Genomic DNA, 6,243 nt, shown 5'->3' on the forward strand with positions numbered 1-6,243 from the left:
TATTATAGCAAAAGATAATCCCTCAGATAGTCTGATAGGACAAATGCTTTTTGAATAAGACATTTTCATGGTTGTTTCTGGCTTAAACCGATCTGTCATCTGTCAAGTAAATAAAAGAATACACTCAGGTGGTGCAGCAGTAAAAAACCTGACTGCCAGTGCAGGAGTTGCCAGAGGTGCATGTTCGATCCCTCTTTGGGAAGATCCCTTGGAGGAGGAAATGGCAACCCACTCCAGTACTCTTGCCTAGGAAATTCTGTGGACAGAGGAGCCTGGTGGATTACAGTCCATGGGGTTGAAAAGAGTTGGACACAACTGAGCACAAATACACACATCCTCATTTAACTAAAATCATATAATGTCTTCTATCTTCTCTGTTGTATTTATTCACCTATGGGATAGGCAACAGCTAACAGGATTGCATGTCATATCTGATACTATGTCTTATTATTCTGCAAATATTAAGTTATTCTGCAAATGACCTGAAGTTTCCTCTTACCTGTGGATCAGCAAAGGCAGGTTTAGGTACAGTGTGAATAAAAGTAGCTCAAAATGCTTATATCCACTTGCTCAACTATTGATGAAACCACAGGAGATTCTCCAAGGGGAATATGTCCTAATTACCTCCTGGATCAAAATAGCAACATGACAATTTACTCAATAAAAAAGAAAACAGTCCTGAAATGATTGAATGCATGCTAATATTTGTTGAATAAATAGAGTCCTTTGGTCCCTGATTTATAACAAAATTTTAGATTTACATTTCCACCATAATTATTGATATTAATTATTTTTTCATACTAACCTGTTGTCTGTGTATCTACTTTGAAGAAAACATCTGTTCAAGGGGCTTGCAAGTATTTTCTCCCATTCTGAAAGTTGCCTTCTTACTCTGTTTGATCTTTCCTTTGCTGTATATATTTTTAGTTTGATGTATTCTCAGTTATCTAATTTTGTTTTTGTTGCCTGTGCTTATCGTGTCATATCCATGATATCATTAATAAGTAGAGTGTCATGAAGTTTTACCCTTATATATTCTGCTAGTTTTTTAAGTTCAGGTCTTAGGTTTAAGTCTTTTGATTGTCATTCATGGTGAAAGCTGAGGGTTGACCTTCATTCTTTTCCATGTGAATACCCAGCTTTCCCAATGCAATTTGCCAAAGGGACTATTCTTTTCCCTTGGTGTATTGTTGACACTCTTGTCAAATATCAATTGACTGCTGCTGCTGCTAAGTCGCTTCAGTCATGTCCAACTCTGTGCAACCCCATAGACAGCAGCCCACCAGGCTCCCCCATTCCTGGGATTCTCCAGGCAAGAACACTGGAGTGGGTTGCCATTTCCTCCTCCAATGCATAAAAGTGAAAAGTGAAAGTGAAGTCACTCAGTCGTGTCCAACTCTTAGCGACCCCATGGACTACAGCCTGCCAGGCTCCTCCATCCATGGGATTTTCCAGGCAAGAGTACTGGAGTGGGGTGCCATTGCCTTCTCTGATCAATTGACTAAATATATGTAAATTAATATGCAAGCTTTTTATTCTGTTCTGTTGGTCTATGTGTCTGTCTTTATACCAATACTATATTGTTCAAATAATGTAGCTTTGTAACATATTTTGAAACCAGGATGCATGATGACTCCAATGTTGTTTTGATAAGCACTGCATTGAATCTTTCATTGACCTGGGTAGTATGGATATTTTATCAAATTCTAATCAACAGTACAATTGCATATAACCTTGGAACTGTTAGGATAGCTATTATTGAAGAATTAAAAATCAGCAAGTGTTGGCAAAGATATGGAGAAAGAACCCCTTGAGCATTGATGATATAAAGGAAATTGGTACAGCCACTGTGGAAAACGTTATAGAGGTTTGTCAAAAAATTAAATCTACTATGTCATTTGCCAGTCATTTCTGGATATTTACACCAAAAAAATGAAATTAGAATCTTGGAGAGATACTGCATTCCCATGTTCACTGCAGCATTATTCACAATAAATAAGATATAAAAACCACTTAAATGTCTATATGGAAATATGGATTAAAAACTGACATATACAAACACTGAAACATTACTCAAGTTTAATAAAGGAGGAAATCCTGACATTGCAATAATATAGAAGGATTTGGAGGCCTTTTTTTAAGTGAAATAATTCAGACACAGAAAGGTAAATACTGGATGATCTTACTTATATGAGTTATCTGTAACAGTCAAACTCATGGAAGCAAAGAGAGAAGAATGGTGGTTTCTAGGGACTGGGGAAGGGAGAAATGGAAAAGCGATCATCAGAACATACAAAGTTTCAGTTATTCAAGTTAAATTAAGTTCAGGAGATCTTCTATACAGTGTAGTCCCTATAGTTAATAATTCTGTTTTGTATACTCAAAGCTGCTAATAAGGTAGATGTTATGTTAAGTGCTTTTATTATAAAATTATAATAAAAATAAAAGAGGCAGAGGAAACTTTGAGAAATAAGGATATCTTTATGGCCCTGATAGTAGTCATGTTTTCATGGATGTACTCTTCCCCCAATTCTTCAAGAGGAGTGCATTAAATATGCATATAAGTTTACATATGTTATACCTCAATGGTAGGCTTCCCTGGTGGCTCAGTGGTAATGAATCTGCCTGCAGTGTAGGATATGCAGGTTAGTATCCTTGGGTCAGGAAGATCCCCTGGAGAAGGGAATGGTTACTCACTCTGGTATTTTTGCCTGGAGAGTTCCATGGACAGAGAAGCCTTGTTGGCTACAGTCAATGGGGCTGCACAGTAGCTAAACCTCATACTTTTCTCTATCATGAACCCAGTGCCCTATAGTGAAATAGATAAATTTTCTAATGGGACATAAATTGGAATAAAATACACTTTCATTCATGAACTCTTCTTGCTCTACAGGCAAGAACAGAGACATAAAAGTTTACTAGAAATTTATACCTACCAAAGTATCAGGAGAACTTAAACAAATACACTAGTATTTTATTTTATTGATGTTTCCACACATTTTTATTTACCATTCTATATTTTTATTTAAGAAATTGATGCTAATTCTTTAAAATTTCCTTTGTTAAGCTTAAAAAGTTCACCAAAGTTTTTTGGTTTTGGTGTACTGAATCACAGAATAAAACTTATAAATTCTAATTTTAAAGACACTTTTAATTTTGATTTTTTTTTTTTTGAAAGGATGTTCATGATTGGGTTAATTTTCAGAAAAGATGATTTACCATTCTAATTTTGGGAAAGGCATAATGCAGGGGCAGAAAGGCTTTTTATTTATTTATTTATTTATTTATCATAGCTGTTGTTTACTGTACACTGTGCTAGTCACTTTCTTATGTGTCAGCTCATGTAATCCTTACAACAACTCTACAAGGTAAAAATATCATCATTCCCATTTTACAGATGTAGAAACTGAGGCTCAGAGAGCAAAATAACTTATCCAGGGTAAGAAGGCTGGGAAATATTAGAATCAGGATTGGATAGAGGCTGACTAGCTTCAGAGTCTGTCTTCTTGCCATTCTTGTAGTTGACTCACTGCCTTCCACCTCCACTGCTGGAAACCCCTTCCTTCATACAGCCATTTCTCTAGCTGAGAGGCAAAGGCTGGCTCTGATTCTCTTTCCTGTACTATCTGGGGATCTTACTCCTGGTTTTCCCAGTAGCAGGATGAGCCACTTTTCCTTTTCCATTCTTTATACCTGATGTCTGCATGGTGGGGGCAAGGATTTCTTGTTTTCTTTTTTTTTTCTTCTTCTTTTTTTTTCTTTAATAGAAAATTATTTAATTAGTATACATGTGTTCCCCATCCTGAACCCTCCTCCCTCCTCCCTCCCCACACCATCCCTCTGGGTCGTCCCAGTGCACCAGCCCCAAGCATTCAGCATCGTGCATCGAACCTGGACTGGCATCTCGTTTCATACATGATGTTTCACATGTTTCAATGCCATTCTCCCAAATCTTCCCACCCTCTCCCTCTCCCACAGAGTCCATAAGACTGTTCTATGCATCAGTGTCTCTTTTGCTGTCTCGTATACAGGGTTATCGTTACCATCTTTCTAAATTCCATATATATGTGTTAGTATACTGTATTGGTGTTTTTCCTTCTGGCTTACTTCACTCTGTATAATAGGCTCCAGTTTCATCCACCTCATTAGAACTGATTCAAATGTATTCTTTTTAATGGCTGAGTAATAATCCATTGTGTATATGTACCACAGCTTTCTTATCCATTCATCTGCAGATGGACATCTAGGTTGCTTCCATGTCCTGGCTATTATAAACAGTGCTGCGATGAACATTGGGGTACACGTGTCTCTTTCCCTTCTGGTTTCCTCAGTGTGTATGCCCAGCAGTGGGATTGCTGGATCATAAGGCAGTTCTATTTCCAGTTTTTTAAGGAATCTCCACACTGTTCTCCATAGTGGCTGTAGTAGTTTGCATTCCCACCATAGTGTAAGAGGGTTCCCTTTTCTCCACACCCTCTCCAGCATTTATTGCTTGTAGACTTTTGGGTTGCAACCATTCTGACTGGCGTGAAATGCTACCTCATTGTGGTTTTGATTTGCATTTCTCTGATAATGAGTGATGTTGAGCATTTTTTCATGTGTTTGTTAGCCATCTGTATGTCTTCTTTGGAGAAATGTCTGTTTAGATCTTTGGCCCATTTTTTGATTGGGTAATTTACTTTTCTGGAATTTAGCTGCAGAAGTTGCTTGTATATTTTTGAGATTAGTTGTTTGTCAGTTGCTTCATTTGCTATTATTTTCTCCCATTCTGAAGGCTGTCTTTTCACCTTGCTTATTGTTTCTTTTGTTGTGCAGAAGCTTTTAATTTTAATTAGATCCCATTTGTTTATTTTTGCTTTTATTTCCAATATTCTGTGAGGGGGGTCATAGAGGATCCTGCTGTGATGTATGTCGGAGAGTGTTTTGCCTATGTTCTCCTCTAAGAGTTTTATAGTTTCTGGTCTTATGTTTAGATCTTTAATCTACTTTGAGTTTATTTTTGTGTATGGTGTTAGAAAGTGTTCTAGTTGCATTCTTTTACAAGTGGTTGACCAGTTTCCCCAGCACCACTTGTAAAAGAGATGGTCTTTTCTCCATTGTATATTCTTGCCTCCTTTGTCAAAGATAAGGTGTCCATAGGTGTGTGGGTTTATCTCTGGGCTTTCTATTTTGTTCCATTGATCTATATTTCTGTCTTTGTGCCAGTACCATACTGTCTTGATGACTGTGGCTTTGTAGTAGAGCCTGAAATCAGGCAGATTGATTCCTCCAGTTCCATTCATCTTTCTCAAGATTGCTTTGGCTGTTCGAGGTTTTTTGTATTTCCATGCAAATTGTGAAATTATTTGTTCTAGCTCTGTGAAGAATACCATTGGTAGCTTGATAGGGATTGCAATGAATCTATAGATTGCTTTGGGTCATATACTCATTTTCACTATATTGATTCTTCCAATCCATGAACATGATATATTTCTCCATCTATTAGTGTCCTCTTTGACTTCTTTCACCAGTGTTTTATAGTTTTCTATATATAGATCTTTAGTTTCTTTAGATAGATATATTCCTAAGTATTTTATTCTTGTCGTTGCAATGGTGAATGGAATTGTTTCCTTAATTTCTCTATTTTTTCATTATTAGTGTATAGGAATGCAAGGGATTTCTGTGTGTAGATTTTATATCCTGCAACTTTACTATATTCATTGATTAGTTCTAGTAATTTTCTAGTGGAGTCTTTAGGGTTTTCTATGTAGAGGATCATGTCATCTGCAAACAGTGAGAGTTTTACTTCTTCTTTTCCAATTTGGGTTACTTTTATTTTCTTTTTCTGCTCTGATTGCTGTGGCCAAAACTTCCAAAACTATGTTGAATAGTAGTTGTGAGAGTGGGCACCCTTGTCTTGTTCTTGACTTTAAGGGAAATGCTTCCAGTTTTTCACCATTGAGTATAATGTTTGCTGTGGGTCTGTCATATATAGCTTTTATTATGTTGAGGTATGTTCCTTCTATTCCTGCTTTCTGGAGAGTTTTTATCATAAATGGATGTTGAATTTTATCAAAGGCTTTCTCTGCATCTATTGAGATAATCATATGTCTTTTATTTTTCAATTTGTTAATGTGGTGTATTACATTGATTGATTTGTGGATATTGGAGAATCCTTGCATCCCTGGGATAAAGCCCACTTGGTCATGGTATATGATCTTTTTAATGTGTTGTTGGATTCTGATTGCTCGAATTTTGTTTAGG

Source organism: Bos grunniens, chromosome 15 (genome assembly GCF_055505025.1).
Source record: "Bos grunniens cultivar Pamir isolate PY7600 chromosome 15, Bosgru_T2T1.0, whole genome shotgun sequence".
NCBI classification, from domain to species: domain Eukaryota; kingdom Metazoa; phylum Chordata; class Mammalia; order Artiodactyla; family Bovidae; genus Bos; species Bos grunniens.